Source organism: Lichenostomus cassidix, chromosome 22, assembly GCF_008360975.1.
Source record: "Lichenostomus cassidix isolate B80296 chromosome 22, HeHo_3.0, whole genome shotgun sequence".
NCBI classification, from domain to species: Eukaryota; Metazoa; Chordata; class Aves; order Passeriformes; family Meliphagidae; genus Lichenostomus; species Lichenostomus cassidix.
The window spans coordinates 1945348-1964441 of NC_139502.1; positions in this window are offsets into that span (position 1 = coordinate 1945348).

The following is a 19094-nucleotide window of genomic DNA, read 5'->3' on the forward strand; positions in this document are numbered from 1 at the left end:
GATATTTTACGGAATATTTTGGGATCCATTAGATATTTTACAGAATATTTTGCGACCCATTAGGCATTTTATGGAATATTTCGTGACCCGTTAGATATTTTACAGAATATTTTGTGACCCGTTAGGTATTTTATGGAATATTTCGGGACCCGTTAGGTATCTTATGGAATATTTTGGGACCTGTTAGATATTTCACAGAATATTTTGAGTCCCGTTAGGCATTTTATGGAACATTTTGGGACCCCTTAGATATTTTATGGAATATTTTGAGACCCGTTAGATATTTTACAGAATATTTTGGGATCCATTAGATATTTTACAGAATATTTTGGGACCGTTAGGTATTTTACAGAATATTTTGAGACCCATTAGATATTTTATGGAATATTTTGGGACCCGTTAGGTATTTCACAGAATATTTTGAGTCCCGTTAGGTATTTTATGGAACATTTTGTGACCCGTTAGGTATTTTACAGAATATTTTGAGACCCATTAGATATTTTATGGAATATTTTGGGACCCGTTAGGTATTTCACAGAATATTTTGAGTCCCGTTAGGTATTTTATGGAACATTTTGTGACCCGTTAGATATTTTACAGAATATTTTGGGACCCATTAGATATTTTACGGAATATTTTGAGTCCCATTAGGTATCTTATGGAACATTTTGGGACCCGTTAGGCATTTTATGGAACATTTTGGGACCCATTAGGTATTTTATGGCATATTTCGTGACCCGTTAGGTATCTTATGGAATATTTTGTGACCCATTAGGTATCTTATGGAATATTTTGTGACCCATTAGGTATTTTACAGAATATTTTGTGACCCGTTAGGCATTTTATGGAATATTTTGTGACCCATTAGGCATTTTATGGAATATTTTGGGACCCGTTAGGTATTTTACAGAATATTTTGTGACCCATTAGATATTTCACAGAATATTTTGGGACCCGTTAGGTATTTTGTGGAATATTTCGGGACCCGTTAGGTATCTTATGGAACATTTTGGGACCCGTTAGATATTTTATGGAACATTTTGTGTCCCATTAGATATTTCACAGACTATTTCACGACCTCTTTAACCCCCAGCCCGTTTCCCATCCCTTCCCGGAACACCAAAACCCCATTTTCTCCCATCTGCCATAAATCCATCCAACCCCGCTGACGGCGGCGGGCAGAGCGCCAAACCCCAATAAAGCTTTTATTTTCATTAAACATCATCAGCGTTGGCAGCTCTTCCATCAAACCCGCCGCCAAAATTCACTTTATTAAGGAATCCATCAGCCCCAGAGTGCTTAATGCAAGCCGCCAGGACGGGAGGGGAATTGGAATTAAAAACTCCTGGAAAATCGATATATTATCACAAACCCTGCTGGAGGAAGGAGGAATTAATAATTCAGAGAGGTTTGGGAATGATAAGCAATGTCCTGGTTTGGCTGGGAAGTAAAATGCTGAAGTTTTGCAAACCCTGAAATTTGGGTGAATTGGAGTATTTAGGATTTTTTAAAAAAAATATCGGAATTTAAAAAAAAAATATTATAATTTTAAAAAATTAAAAAAATTTTTTTAAATTATTATAATTTTAAAAATTATTATAATTTAAAAAATTATTATAATTTAAAAAATATTATAATTTTTAAAAAAATTATCGAATTTAGGATGGTGTTGAATCATTGAGGTGGTTTTGGATTAGGAATTGCTCATTTCCTGTAGGAATTTGGACATGAAAAGGTTAATTTAATTTAAATTAAATTAATTAAATTTAATTTTAATTAAATTAAAATTTATTAAATTAATTTTAATTTAATTTAATTAAATAAATTTAATTTTAATTAAATTAAATTAAATTAAAATAATTTAATTTAATTTAAATTAAATTAATGTTTGGGGGTTTAAACCGAGGTTAAATTTCCAGAGGTGCTGCTGATGGAATATTTAGGATTTTTAAAAAAATATCAGGATGTTTAGGATGGTGTTTAATCATTGAGGTGGTTTTGGATTAGGAATTGCTCATTTCTTATAGAAATATGGACATTAAAAGGTTAATTTAATTTAAATTAAATTAATGTTTGGGGATTTAAACCAAGGTTAAATTTCCAGAGGTGCTGCTGATTTGGAATATTTAGGATCTTTTTTTAAAAATATCAGAATGTTTAGGATGATGTTTAATCATTGAGGTGGTTTTGGATTAGGAATTGCTGATTTCCTGTAGAAATATGGACATGAAAAGGGTTTATTTAATTTAAATTAAATTAATGTTTGGGGATTTAAATTGAGGACAGGAAAGACTCAACTTCCAGAGGTATTGCTGATGGAATATTTGGAATATTCGGTGCCAGATTTGGGAATTTTATTTCATTATTTCCTCCCCATCCTGCCCACCCTCATTTTTACCCCAAAATGTTCCTTTCCTCCCCTACAGATTCACTCTGATTTTATTCCCAAAATCTTCATTTTCTCCCTTCTGGATTTTCCGGATTTTCCCACCAAACTCTGCCTGATTTCCCTTATTTTATCCCCAAAATCTTCATTTTCTCCCTTCTGGATTTGCTGGATTTTCCAGCAAAAAAAAAAATTCACTCTGATTTTATTCCCAAAATCCTCATTTTCTCCCTTCTGGATTTTCCGGATTTTCCAGCAAAAAAAAAAAAAGATTCATCTGATTTTATTCCCAAAATCCTCATTTTCTCCCTACTGGATTTTCCGGATTTTCCAGCAAAAAAAAAAAATATTCACTCTGATTTTACTCCCAAAATCTTCATTTTATCCCCTCTGGATTTTCCGGATTTTCCAGCAAAAAAAAAGAGATTCACTCTGATTTTAATCCCAAAATCTTCATTTTATCCCTTCTGGATTTTCTGGATTTTCCCACCAAACTCTGCCTGATTTCCCCTATTTTATCCCCAAAATGTTCATTTTTCTCCCTGCAAATCACCACGACTTTTATCCCAGATTTTCCCCATTTTCCCACCTCCTTTTCCCTTCAAAATATTCCTTTTTTCCCCTAAAGATTAACTCAATATAAAATAATTCCCTCGTCTTCTCCTGCCAGAGGGGACAGGATGGAGAATTTGGGATTTTATGTGGATTTGGGATTTTACGTGGATTTCGGATTGGGTGTGAATTTGGGGATTTTACATAGATTTGGGGTTTTACATGGATTTGGGATTTTGGGTGTGAAATTTGGGATTTTACATAGATTTGGGGTTTTACATGGATTTGGGATTGGGTGTGAATTTGGGGATTTTATATGAATTTGGGGATTTTATATGAATTTGGGATTGGATGTGAATTTGGGATTTTACATGAATTTGGGATTGTGTGTGAATTTGGGATTGTGTGAATTTGGGATTTTATATGAATTTGGGGATTTTATATGAATTTGGGATTGGGTGTGAATTTGGGATTGTGAATGAATTTGGGATTGTGTGTGAATTTTGGGGTTTTAAGTGAATTTAGGATTGTGTGTGAATTTGGGATTGTGTATAAATTTTGGGATTTTGCATGGATTTGGGATTGGGTGTGAATTTAGGATTGTGAATGAATTTGGGATTGTGTGTGAATTTTGGGATTTTAAGTGAATTTAGGATTGTGTGTAAATGTTGGGATTTTATATGAATTTGGGATTTTACACAAATTTGGGATTGTGTGTGAATTGGGGATTGTGCATGAATTTGGGATTGTGTGGAATTTGGGATTTTACATGAATTTGGGATTGGGTGTGAATTTGGGATTGTGCATAAATTTTGGGATTTTGCATGGATTTGAGATTGTGTGGAATTTGGGATTTTTGTGTGAAATTGGGATTTTATATGAATTTGGGATTGCGTGTAAATTTTGGGATTTTACATGAATTAGGGATTGTGATTGAATTTGGGATTTGACGTGGATTTGGGATTGTGTGTAAATTGTGGGATTTTACATGGGTTTGGGATTTTGCATGGATTGGGGATTGGGTGTGAATTTTGCGATTTTACACGAATTTGGGATTGTGTGTGAATTTGGGATTGTGAATGAATTTGGGATTGTGTATGAATTTTGGGATTTTAAGTGAATTTAAGATTGTGTGTAAATGTTGGGATTTTATATGAATTTGGGATTGTGAGTGGATTTGGGATTTTACACAAATTTGGAATTGTGTGTGAATTTGGGATTGGGTGTGAATTTGGGGATTTTATATGAATTTGGGATTGGGTGTGAATTTGGGGATTATACATAGATTTGGGATTTTACATGGATTTGGGATTTTGTGTGTGAATTTGGGATTTTATATGAATTTGGGGATTTTGTGTGAATTTGGGGTTATGACGAATTTGGGATTTTACATGAATTTGGGATTGGGTGTGAATTTGGGATTGTGTGAATTTGGGATTTTATATGAATTTGGGGACTTTATATGAATTTGGGATAGTGAGGAATTTGGGATTTTACATGAATTTGGGATTGGGTGTGAATTTGGGATTGTGTATAAATTTTGGGATTTTGCATGGATTTGGGATTGTGTGTGAATTTTGGGATTTTAAGTGAATTTAGGATTGTGTGTGAATTTGGGATTGTGTATGAATTTGGGGATTTTGTGTGAATTTGGGATTGTGAGGAATTTGGGATTTTACATGAATTTGGGATTGGGTGTGAATTTGGGATTGTGTATAAATTTTGGGATTTTGCATGGATTTGGGATTGTGTGTGTGAATTTGGGATTTTATATGAATTTGGGGATTTTGTGTGAATTTGGGATTTTATATGAATTTGGGGATTTTGTGTGAATTTGGGATTGTGAGGAATTTGGGATTGTGTGTGAATTTTGGGATTTTATACTAATTTGGGGATTTTATATGAATTTGGGATTGTGTGGAATTTGGGATTTTACATGAATTTGGGATTGGGTGTGGATTTGGGATTGTGTATAAATTTTGGGATTTTACATGAATTTGGGATTGTGAATGAATTTGGGATTGTGTGTGAATTTTGGGATTTTAAGTGAATTTAGGATTGTGTGTGAATTTTGGGATTTTATATGAATTTGGGATTGTGGGTGGATTTGGGATTTTACACAAATTTGGGATTGTGTGTGAATTTGGGATTCTATATGGATTTGGGATTGGGTGTGAATTTGGGGATTTTTACACCAATTTGGGATTTTCCATGAATTTGGGATTTTCCATGGATTTGGGATTGTGTGTGGAATTTGGGATGGGGTGTGAATTTGGGATGGGGTGTGAATTTGGGATTTTACATAGATTTGGGGTTTTACATGGATTTGGGATTTTGTGTGAATTTGGGATTGTGTGTGAATTTTGGGATTTTATACTAATTTGGGGATTTTATATGAATTTGGGATTGTGTGTGAATTTGGGAATTGTGTATGAATTGGGGATTTTGTGAGAATTGTAGGATTTTACACGAATTTGGGATTGTGTGGAATTTGGGGATTTTACATGAATTTGGGATTGTATGTGAATTTGTGGATTTTTACACCAATTTGGGAATTTTACATGAATTTGGGATTGGGTGTGAATTTTGGGATTTTACATGAATTTGGGATTGTTAATGAATTTGGGATTGTGTGTGAATTTTGGGATTTTAAGTGAATTTAGGATTGTGTGTGAATTTGGGATTGTGAATGAATTTGGGATTTTACACAAATTTGGGATTGTGTGGAATTTGGGATTGTGTGGAATTTGAGATTGTGAATGAATTTGGGATTTTACGTGAATTTAAGATTGTGCATGGATTTGGGATTTTATGTGAATTTGGGATTTTACATGAATTTGGGATTGTGTGTGAATTTTTGGATTTTACATGAATTTGGGATTGCACATGGATTTGGCATTATGTGTGAATTTTGGGATTTTTACATGAATTTGGGATTGCACATGGATTTGGGATTATGTGTGAATTTTGGGATTTTTACATGAATTTGGGATTGCACATGAATTTGGGATTATGTGTGAATTTTGGGATTTTACACGAATTTAGGATTTTGCGTGACTTTTGGGATTTTCACATGAATTTGGGATTTTTACACCAATTTAGGATTTCACACCAATTTAGGATTTCCCACCCATTTGGGATTATGCATCAGACCAGGAGCAGTTCAGCCTTTACCCCCTGCAGGTTTAATTCCAGATTTTCCCATTCCTCTTGGAACAAATCCCATTTCCTGCTCCCAGCACTGCTGCAGCTCCTCCTGGGGTTTTGTTCTCCTGCAGGAATTTTTCCCACAGGATCAGCTTTTTTGGGAATTGCTGACCTGCAGCAGGGCTGGGTCACCTTTCCAGCCATTCCTCCTGAGCTGATGGGAAAAATAAAAATAAAAAGGATAAAATTCTGTTTTTTCAGCTCTCCAACATGATATATTTTTTTTAATTTTATTATTATTTTTTATTATTTTATTTGTATATGTCTAGAAATATTTTTATATATTTATTATAATATATATAATAATAATATAATAAAATCATATTTTATTATATTATTAAACAGGAGAAGTTTCTGGATTAATGGATTATTTTTCAATTTGAATGAATCCAAATGGGATGAAATCATTTTTTCTCATATAATTCAGGATTGAAGGTGAAATTTTTGATTATTTCATGAGGTTATTATTACTACCAATAGCATTATTATTTACTTATTTTTTATTTTTTATTTTTACATTATTATTTATCAATATCATTATTGTTTATTTATTTTTTATTTTTTATTTTTACATTATTATTTACCAATATCATTATTATTTACTTACTTTTATTTTTTATTTTTACATTATAATTTACCAATAGCATTATTATTTACTATCCCTATTATAATTAAAACCACAAAAATTCGGTTCAGATAATCAATTTTTTTAAAGATAATTTCCTTTTCAGTTCAGCCAGGGAGGATTTCAAGGCAATCTCGTCCTTCCTGTGTGTAGGGAAAGGAAAATAAAAAGAAATAGAAATAGAAATAAAAATAGAAACAGAAATAAAAATAAAAATAGAAATAGAAATAGAAATAGAAATAGAAATAGAAATAGAAATAGAAATAAAAATAAAATAAATAGAAATAGAAATAGAAATAGAAATAAAAATAGAAATAAAAATGAAAATAAAAATAGAAATAGAAATAGAAATAGAAATAGAAATAGAAATAGAAATAGAAATAAAAATAGAAATAGAGATAAAAATAGAAATAGAAATAAAAATAAAAATAGAAATAGAAAATAAAAATAAAAATAAAAATAAAAATAAAAATAAAATAAATAAAAATAGAAATAGAAAATAAAAATAAAAATAAAAATAAAAATAAAAATAAAAATAGAAATAAAAATAAAATAAATAAATAAATAAAAATAAAAATAGAAATAGAAATAGAAATAGAAATAGAAATAGAAATAGAAATAAAATTAAAATAAAATAAATAGAAATAGAAATAGAAATAGAAATAGAAATAGAAATAGAAATAGAAATAAAAATAAAAATAAAAATAAAAATAAAAATAAAAATAAAATAAAAATGAAAATAAAAATAAAAATTAAAAAAATAAATAAAAATAAAAAAAATTAAAAATAAAAATGAAAATAAAAATAAAGATGAAAATAAAAATAAAAATAAATAAAAATAAAAATAAAAATAAATAAAAATAAAAATAAATTTAAAAAAAGCAAAATCCTTTCCAAAGTGACCTGCAGCCCTTCTGCTCCCTGCTTTGTTTTCAGACAAATGCTGACTCTGCAGGAAGCTTGGCTGGAACATCCCCAGAGAGAACCTGAGCTGTCACTGGGACAGCTGAGATCTCCTGCAAACAAGGACTCTGAAAAATACAAAATTTAATAATAATTTAATAGATAATTATAACAATAATAACAATAATAACAATAATAACAATAATAATATAAAAATAGGTACTATAAGTAATTAAATATAAATATATAAATTAAATATAAATATATATAAATATTTAAATATATTCAATTAAAATTTTGGAAAATAGAAAGTATAATAATAATTTAATATATAATAATAACAATAATAACGATAATAATAATATAAAAATATATACTGTAAGTAATTAAATATAAAGATATAAATTAAATATAAATATATATAAATAATTAAATATACCCAATTAAGAATTTTGAAAAATAGAAAATTTAATAATAATTTAACATATAATAATAACGATTATAATAATATAAAATATATACAATAAATAATGAAATATGAATATATAAATTAAATATAAATATATAAAGAATGAAATCTATTCAATTAAGAATTTTGAAAAATAGAAAATATAATAATATATAATTATAACAATAATAACGATAATAACAATACTAATAATATAAAAATATATGATATAAATAATTAAATATATAGCAATATATAAAAATAATAATATAAATAATAAAAATATATAATATAAAATAACAATATAAAATGACAATATAAAATAATAATAATAATAAAAAATAATAATAATAATAATAAAAATAAAAGAATAATAATATAAAAATAATTTTAAAAAAGAAAAATAAAGGGGGGAAAGAATAATGGAGAAGCTCCACTTCAAGGTTAAAAATAAAAAAATAAACAAAGTTTGGATTAAATGGATTTTCACTCCAATTAGCTCCTCGGGAAATGGATGGATGGAAAAGCAGCCAGGAATGTTCTGCACTGATATTTGACTTTTTTTGGATCAAAGCTTCAGCCTTTGGGAATGATTCCCAAAATTCCTGTGGATCAAATCCCCTTGGGGAGAGATTTTCCCTCTCAGAAAATTCAATTTTTCACCCCAAAATACCCTGAAAAACCACCAGGTGATGATTTTTATGCTCAGCCTTTGAATTCACATCCACCTCCTCCCTTTAAATGTTATTATTTTGCACCATTGTGGCTATAAATTTAATTAATCACGATTTAATTAATCCTCATCTTCATCCTCATTTTCCATCCTCATCCTCATCCTCATCCCCATCTTCATCCCCATCCTCATCCTCATCCTCATCCTGATCTTCATCCTCACTCTCATCATCCTCATCCTCCATCCTGATCCTCATCCTCATCCTCATCATCCTCATCCTCATCCCCATCCTTATCCTCCTCATCCTCCATCCTGATCCTGATCCTGATCCTGATCTTCATCCTCATCCTCATCTCATCCTCATCCTCCTCATCCTGATCCTGATCCTGATCCTCATCTTCATCCCCATCCTCATCTTCATCCTCATCCCCATCTTCATCCTCATCCTCATCCTCATCTCATCCTCATCCTCCATCCTCATCCTCATCCTCACCCTCATCTTCATCCTCATCGTGATCCTCATCCTCATTCTCCATCCTGATCCTCATCCTCGTCCTGATGCTCATGCCCATCTTCATCCTCATCCTCATCCTCATCCTGATCTTCATCCTGATCTTCATCCTGATCCTCATCCTCACCCTCATCATCCTCATCCTCATCCTCCTCATCCTCATCCTGATCCTGATCCTAAACCTGATCCTCATCTTCATCCTCATCTCATCCTCATCCTGATCCTCATCCTGATCTTCATCCTGATCCTCATCCTCATCTTCATCCCCATCCTCATCCTCACCCTCATCCTCAGCTTTCCGCTCCTTCCTCTTCCACCGGTTCTTCCTCTCTGCATCCTCTTCCTCCTCATCCTCATTCCATCTCCCTCCTCTTCCAACCCTGAATTATCAGCTTTGTTCTTCCTCCCTGCATCCTCATCCTCAGCTTTCCACTCCTTCCTCCTCCACCCCTGAATTTTCATCTCAGTTCTTCCTCCCTGCATCCTCATCATCCTGAGCTTTCCATTCCTTCCTCCTCCACCCCTGAATTTTTATCTTTGTTCTTCCTCTCTGCATCCTCCTCATCCTCATTCCACCTCCTCCCTCTTCCATCCCTGAGTTATCAGCTTTATTCTTCCTATTTGCATCATCATCCTCATCATCCTCATCATCCTCATCATCCTCATCATCCTCATCATCCTCATTCCATCTCCCTCCTGCTCCACCCCTGGACCATCAGCTTTGTTCTTCCTCTCTGCTTCCTCCTCCTCCTCCTCATTATCATCATCCTCATCATCCTCAGCTTCCATCTCCCTCCTGCTCCACCCCTGAATTTCCAGCTTTGCTCTTCCTCCCTGCTCCATCCTCATCCTCATCCTCAGCTTTCCATTCTTTCCTCCTCCACCCTGAATTTCCAGCTTTGCTCTTCCTCCCTGCTCCATCCTCCTCCTCATCCCCTCCCAGCTCCCAGGTCTCTCCTGCCTTCCTTTCCTCCCTCCCACCCCACACGAGTTCCTCCCAGCTCAGAAAATCCCTTTTGGACAGCCTGGAAACACCCTTCTCACTTCTTAAAGCCTCCAGGCGAGAATCACTTCTATCCATTTAATTCTTTATTTATTTTATTTTATTTTATTTTGTTTTATTTTTATTTTATTTTTTTAATTATTTTATTTTATTTTATATTTATATTTTATTTTATATTTATATTTTATTTTATTTTATTTTTATATTTATATTTTATTTTATTTTTATTTTATTTTATTTTAATTTTTTTATTTTTTTTTTATTTTATTTTAATTTTTTATTTTATTTTTTTAAATTTAATTTTATTTTATTATATTTTTATTTTTATTTTATTTTATTTTTTTTTTTTACTTTATTTTATTTTATTTTTATTTTATTTTATTTTATTCTATTCTATTCTACTCTATTTTATTTTTATTTTATTTTATTTTATTTTATTTTATTTTATTCATTTTATTATTTTTATTTTTATTTTATTTTTATTTTATTTTATTAATTTTATTATTTTTATTTTTAATTTTATTCTATTCTATTCCATTTTTAATTTTATTTTATTTTATTTTATTTTATTTTATTTTATTTAATTTTATTTTATTTTATTTTATTTTATTTTACTTTCAAATCCTTTCTTTCCTGCCCCAAGGAGGGAGGTGAGTAAACCCAAACCACCGCAGCAGGAGCGAGAGCAGCAGCAGCAGCAATCCGAGCAGCCTCGAGCATCATCCGCAGGCTGATGTCAGCTCCGCTCGCTGCCCTGCTGTCCCCGCGGGGACACAACTGCTGCTGCAGCACTGCGGAGACAAGGGTGCGGTTTGGGCACGGAGGAGAGAAAAAAAAATACAACAAAAAACCATCCTGGTGGAGAAAAAAGAGATTTCAGGATGTGATCACAGCCCTGCCCAGCCGGAGAGGCTGTGGGGTTTTGGGGAGTTGTGCAGAAAGGAGAGGATGTGTGGATATAAAAAAATATTTTTGTATTTCTGGTGTGCAGATGGAATTTTGGGAAGTCATCCCGGAGATAGATTTTTGAACTTTGGTTTCACGGAATCCTGAATTTTCTGCTGGTGTTCAGCAAGCAGGAGCAGAACATTCAGCAAACGAGGGTTAGCAACCCCAAATATCCTCCCCTTGCAAAAAAAACCATATTTCCGCTTTAAACCCAATTTTTCTTCCACTTTTAATGTGTTTTTAGAAGGTTTTTTGTCTGTTTGAGGACAAAAAAAGCTCCTTGGTGGGAAATTGCAAATTCCAATTTCTCATTCTGGTGCCCAGCAGGATTTTGTGTCTTTTTTGAAGTTTCCACTTCACCCCGAGAAGGAGAGAATTCACCTCGATTTAAAGAGAGATTTTTAATTAAATTATCACCATTTTAAGGAGAGAATTTCGATTTCAAGCAGAAATCAGCATCTCCCACTGATTTCTCCCAAAACCCCCAAATTTCTCCTGAACTCAGGACCATCCCAACCCACGAGGGCTCTAATTAGCTCTGCAGTGCTAATTACACTAATTAAGGAGCTTTCCCCACTCTGTGCTCATGTCCAGCCATACCCCAGTGTGTGTTTCACTCCGGAAATTCACGGAAATTTGGAGTTTTTTGCTCCCAAAACCCAAAAATTTGAGCCCAGAAACAGTTCCAGGCTGAGCTGTGGGACAGAGGGAATTGCAGAGGGAAAACTAAAAACAAATTCCCGCCGGGAAAAGGAAAAATATGGATTTAAAGTGGCAGAAAAAGCTGCAAAGCGGAGCAGGGTGGGGATTGAGGGGTTTTTTGGTTTTTTTTGCTCCACTGCAGGGAAAAAGCTGCTGCTGGAGTGATGCAGGAGGTGCTGCACGTGGCCAGAATGAGTAATTAATAATTAATAACCGCCAGGCTGCAGCTCCTCCCCTGCAGCTCCTCCTCTGCAGCTCCTCCTCTGCAGCTCCTCCTGCATCTTCTCCTCCCTGCCTGCCAAGTGCGAATATTCTGAATTTTTGGGGTTGCCAAACCCAGTTCTGCTCTGGTTTGCTGAATGCCAGCAGGGAGTTTGGAGCTCTGCGGAGCACGAGTCCAAAAAAATGACTTTTAAAATTCAGCTGCAGTTCAGAAAAAATAAAAAAAAAAACCGAAAAAAACCCAAAGAAACCCCAAAAAACCAAAACCCCCCCCCCCAAAAAACCATTCTGCTCTCGTTTGCTGAATGCCAGCAGGGAGTTCGGAGCTCTGCAGAGCACAAATGCAAAAAAATGACTTTTAAAATTCAGCTGCAGGTCAGAAATAATTTAAAAAACCCCAAACCCCCCCAAAAAGACCCCAAAAAACCCCAAAAACCCCCCAAAAAACCCCCAAAAAACCCAGTTCTGCTCTCGTTTGCTGAATGCCAGCAGGGAGTTCAGAGCTTTGCGGAGCACAAGTCCAAAAGAATGACTTTTAAAATTCAGCTGCAGTTCAGAAATAATTTTAAAAAAACCCAAAGAAACCCAAAAAGACCCCCAAAAAACCAACAAAAAACCCCCAAAACAAAACAAAAAACCCCAAAAAAACAAAGCTGAAAATGCAGTTTAATGTGTTTATTGGCAATTCCTGGATATGCAGAGATTGTGGGGATGAAAGGGAAGAGATTTCCATGGGATTTTGGGATGGAATTCCTGGCTGGGATGGATGACTTTTAAAATTCAGCTGCAGTTCAGAAAAAATAAAAAAAAAAACCCAAAAAGACTCCCAAAAAACCAAAAAAAAAACCCCAAACAAAACAAAAAAACCCCAAAAAACCGAAGCTGGAAATGCAGTTCAGAAATCAGAGCTGCAGCAATGCACTTTAATGTGGTTATTGGCAATTTTGGGATTGGAATTGGGATTTTGGGATGGAATTCCTGGCTGGGGTGGAATTCCCAGACAATCCATGGATCTCTGGGATGCCCAAGGCCAGTTTGGAATAAGCTGGGATGGTGGGAGATGTCAGAACAGGATGGATTTAAAATCCTTTCCAACCCAAACCATTCCACCATGAGTGTGCAAAAAAACCTGGGCAGAGAGATGAAAAAATAGCAAATTTGGGGTTTTTTCCTCCCTTTTTTCTTCCTTTTTTAATTTTTTTTAATTTTTTTTGAGTTGTATCTAAACCCCACTTGGCTAAAGAGAAATAATTAAATAATTTTCTTCCTTTTTTAATTTTTTTTTTTTTGAGTTGTAGCTAAACCCCACTTGGCCAAGAGAAAAAATTAAATAATTTTCTTCCTTTTTTAAAATTTTTTTTATTTTTTTTGAGTTGTATCTAAACCCCACTTGGCCAAGAGAAAAAATTAAATAATTTTCTTCCTTTTTAAAATTTTTTTTATTTTTTTTGAGTTGTAGCTAAACCCCACTGGGCCAAGAGAAAAAATTAAATAATTTTCTTCCTTTTTTTTTTTGTTTTTTTTGGTTTTTTTTGAGTTGTAGCCAAACCCCACTTGGCCAAGAGAAATAATTAAATAATTTTCTTTTTTTTTTTGTTTTTTTTTCATCAAATTGCAATGCCAATTGCATCCCAACCATCCCCATGTGAAAAATTATCACCCAAAACATACGGAGGGAACAGATGGGAGGGAAATTCCTGTGAGCCATGCGAGAGAGAGAGGGGAGAAAAGAAAAAAAAAAAACAAGTAAAGAGGGGAAAAAAAATTTAAAAATATTTAAAAACGCTGAAGTGACAATTTACACTTACAAAGCAGCGAAAAAAAATTGGAAAAAATACCAAAAAATACAAAAAAAAATACAAAAAAAAATACAAAAAATACAAAAAAAATTACAAAAAAAATTTTAAAATTACAAAAAAATTTTTAAAAAATAGGAGGAGGAAAGAAGACATTGATGTGTGGCTGTGCAAGGAGTTGTGGATGTTACAAGAGGTTGTAGGTGTTACAAGAAGTTGTAGATGTTCTAAGAGGCTGTAGATCTTACAAGAGGTTGTAGACGTTACAAGAAGTTGTGGATGTTACAAGATTCCCTCATCCCTGAATTCCTGAATTCCCTGAATTCCCTGAATTCCCTCATCCCTGAATTCCCTTATTCCTGAATTCCTTCATCCCTCAATTCCCTAATCCCTGAATTCCCTGAATTTCTTCATCCGTGAATTCTCTCATCCCTGAATTCCCTGAATTCCCTGAATTTGCTCATCCCTGAATTCCCTGAATTCCCTGAGTCCCTCATCCCTGAATTCCCTGAATTTGCTCATCCCTGAATTCCCTGAATTCCCTGAGTCCCTCATCCCTGAATTGCCTAATCCCTGAATTCCTTCATCCCTCAATTCCCTAATCCCTGAATTCCCTGAATTCCTTCATCCCTGAATCCCTCATTCCTGAATCCTTCATTCTTGAATTCCCTCATCCCTGAATTACTTCACCCCTAAATTCCCTCATTCCTGAATAACCTAATCCATGAATTCCCTCATCCCTGAATCCTTCATCCCTGAATTCCCTCATCCCCGAATTAGCCCATCCCTGAATTCCTGAATTCCCTCATCCCTGAATTCCCTGAATCCCTCATCCCTGAATTCCTCATCCCTGAATTCCCTGAATTCCCTCATCCCTGAATTCCCTCATCCCTGAATTCCCTGATCCCTGAATTCCTCATCCCTGAATTCCCTGAATCCCTGAATCCCTGAATTCCCTGATCCCTGAATTTCCTCATCCCTGAATTCCCTGATCCCTGAATTCCCTGAATCCCTGAATCCCCAATCCCTGAATCCCTGAATTCCCAGCCCCAGGTTCACCTCCCTGCACACCCAAATTATCAAAAGCCACCTCTGCACTCGAGGGCTGCCAGATCCCCTGGAAATAATTGAATTTCATAAATAGGATTTCCAAAAATACACCCGTGTGGGGGATGGATGGAACCTGACTGACCACAAAAACCAGGCTGGGAATCCACTCAGCAATCCTAAAGCTGGAGAGGATTTTTGGGGTGAAGAAGTGGAGTTTTGGGGCAGAATGGGGATTTCCATCCAGGACTTGTTCCTATCTTGTGATTTCCATCAAAAACTCAAATTATATGGGACTCAAAACCACATTTCTCGTCCTTTGAACACCCAGAAAACACAAAGAAATGGGGGATGAAAGAGGAATTTGGGGATAAATTGTTATTTAAAGGGAATAAATGATATCTGAGCAGAATAAGTGGTGATTTAAAGGGAATAAATGGTAATTTGAGGGGAATAAATGGTTATTTAAAGGGAATAACTGGTTATTTCAAGTGAATAAATAGTATCTGGGGGGAATACATGGTTATTTCAAGGGAATAATTGGTAATCTGGGGGGAATAAATTGTTTTTAAAGGGAATAAATGATATCTGGGGGGAATAAATGGTTATTTAAAGGAATAAATGATATCTGGGGGGAACAAATGGTTATTTAAAGGGAATAAATAGTTATTTAAAGGGAATAAATGGTTATTTAAAGGGAATAAATGGTTATTTAAAGGGAATCATTGGTAATCTGGGGAGGAATAAATGGTTATCCAATGGGAATAACTGGTTATCTGGGGGGAATAAATGGTTATTTAAAGGGAATAAATGATATCTGGGGGGAATAAATGGTTATTTAAAGGGAATAATTAGTTATTTAAAGGGAATAAATGGTAATCTGGGGGGGAAATAAATGGTTATTTAAAGGGAATAATTGGTAATCTTGGTGGAATAAACGGAATTATCTCCATTTTTTAGCATCTCTCCTCCAGGACACGATGACATCACCCGTCTGGACATCCTGAACATCCCAAACCCTTCAATCCTCCCCGAAATCGCCTCTCGGGATGCTCACCCTGTTCCTGGCAGGGCGATGGGATGACTCAGGGCTGAGCTCTGCATTGGCAGAGTTTCCCCTGATTTATTTCCTCTGCAGTGATCGCAGCAGCCTCGCCCTGCTGCCTGGGAAAAGTTAAAAATAACCCCAAGGAGAAGAGGGAAAAATGCTCTGCGTGGGGAAAACATCCCTGGGGATGAGCTTGGGATGGGTTTTGCTGCTCTGGATAACCAAGCAGGCGAGAAAAAGCTGATTGAAATTTGGGGTTTTGCCCTCAGCATCCTCAGGGGTTGCAGAATTGGGGAATTCTGGGGTTTTTGTTCCAGGGTGGGATTTCTGCAGGAATTATTTCTGCAGGGATTATTTCTGCAGGGATTTCTGCATGGATTGATTTCTGCAGGGATTTCTGCAGCTTTGAGGGATTTTTTGTCCTTGCAGAGCTCAGAGTTGCTCCCCAGTGTTGATTTTCTCTGGGACTTTGGTGGGCAGAGAGCTGAGGAGAAACTGGAAAATGAAAATTCCCCTTAAATGGCAGGAAAACATCCCTGGGGATGAGCTTGGGATGGTTTTTGCTGCTCTGGATAACCAAGTCTGTGAGAAAAAGCTGATTGAAATTTGGGGTTTTGCTCTCAGCATCCTCAGGGGTTGCAGAATTGGGGAAATTCTGGGGTTTGTCTTCCAGGGAGATGCTCCAGGCTGGGATTTCTGCAGGGATTTCTGCAGGAATTATTTCTGCAGGGATTTCTGCAGCTTTGAGGGAGTTTTGTTGCTCCCCAGTTGCTCCAGAGTTGCTCCCCAGTGTTGATTTGCTCTGGGATTTTGGTGGGCAGAGAGCTGAGGAGAAAATGGAAAATAAAAATTCCCCTTAAATGGCAGGAAAACATCCCTGGGGATGAGGTTGGGATGGTTTTTGCTGCTCTGGATAACCAAGTCTGTGAGAAAAAGGGGATTGAAATTTGGGGTTTTGCTCTCAGCATCCTCAGGGGTTGCAGAATTGGGGAAATTCTGGGTTTTTTCTTCCAGGGAGATGCTCTAGGCTGGGATTTCTGCAGGAATTATTTCTGCAGGGATTATTTCTGCAGGGATTTCTGTAGGGATTTCTGCAGCTTTGAGGGAGTTTTGTCCTTGCAGAGCCCAGAGTTGCTCCCCAGTGTTGATTTTCTCTGGGATTTTGGTGGGCAGAGAGCTGAGGAGGAACTGATCCACTGGGAAATGAAAATTCCCCCTAAATGGCAGGAATTTTGGGGTCAGTTTGGGATCCCTTTGAAACCCCATGGATCCCAAAGGCAGCTGAAGCAATTCTTTTTAAAAAATCCCTTTTTTGAAAGAAAAGGATTTTTAAAAAAAATTCCTTTAAAAAAATAATTTTAAAAAATCCTTTTAAAAATCCTGTTAAAAAGTCCTTTTAAAAATCCTTTAAAAAAATCCTTTTAAAAAATCCTTTTTAAAAAATCCTTTTAAAAAATCCTTTAAAAATCCTTTTAAAAATCCTTTTTAAAAAATCCTTTTAAATCCTTTTTAAAAAGGAAGTTTTTTGGGGTTTTTTATGGAGAGTGATAAACACATCCCCTCTCACTGCTGGTGGGGAGTTCTTATATCAAAACTCTCTTAAATCAGAATTAACCAGAAATTAATATTGATTAGCAGAGCTCAGACCAGTGAGCTCTTTGTTATTCCTCTTTTCATCGTCATCCTCAGCTTTCCACTCCTTATTTTATTATTTTTGATAAAATAATATTATTTTTTCCCAATGAAATTAAAGCATTAATTGGCGCTTTAATTACCCAATGCCAATTAACCCACAGCTGGGTTGATTTTAACCCAAAAATGACAATTAAACTCTGATCTCTGTCGTGTTAAAAAGCAAAATTTACATCTCCAATTTTCTTCCAGCTGAATAAAATAAATGGCTTTGTTTATTCACAGAACTCAAATAAACCAAAGGATAAAGACATTTTTGTTGTGCTGCATGAAATCACACCCAAATTCCCATTTATTTCCAGGATGTTCTTTGTCTCCACGAGCTATTTATTGCCCTAATTCCAGCAGGGCTGGTGGAGCAACAAACCCTGTGAATTATTAAAGATTTGTAAGGCCATTTCCGTGGCCTAGAGCATCCCAGGGAATCCTTGGGGATGGCAGAAAAAATATTTCTGAGAGCGGAAATCCCATTTCTGAGAGAAGAAATCCTATTTCTGAGAGCAGAAATCATATTTCTGAGAGCAGAAATCACATTTCTGAGAGCAGAAATCACATTTTTGAGAGCAGAAATCACATTTTTGAGAGCAGAAATCACATTTTTGAGAGTAGAAATCACATTTCTGAGAGAAGAAATCCCATTTCTGAGAGCAGAAATCCCATTTCTGAGAGCAGGAATCCCATTTCTGAGAGCAGGAATCCCATTTTTGAGAGCAGAAATCACATTTTTGAGAGAAGAAATCCCATTTCTGAGAGCAGAAATCCCATTTCTGAGAGAAGAAATCCCATTTCTGAGAGCAGAAATCATATTTCTGAGAGCAGAAATCCCATTTCCGAGAGAAGAAATCCCATTTCTGAGAGAAGAAATCCCATTTCTGAGAGCAGAAATCATATTTCTGAGAGAAGAAATCGTATTTCTGAGAGCAGAAATAACTTTGTGGATGTGCAGACTTGGGAAGCTGGTGGGGAAAGGAGGGAAAAGTGAGATTAAAATGGGAAATTGTGGTTTCCTTGAGGAAATATCTGCTTTTTTGGGGGTTATTTGTCTGAAATTATGGTTTCCATGAGGAAATATCTGCTTTTTTGGGGTTTATTTGTCTGAAATTATGGTTTTCATGAGGAAATATCTGCTTTTATTTGGGGTTTATTTGTCTGAAATTATGGTTTTCATGAGGAAATATCTGCTTTTTTGGGGTTTATTTGTTTGAAATTATGGTTTTCATGAGGAAATATCTGCTTTTATTTGGGATTATTTGTCTGAAATTACGGTTTTCATGAGGAAATATCTGCTTTTTTGGGGTTTATTTGTCTGAAATTATGGTTTTCATGAGGAA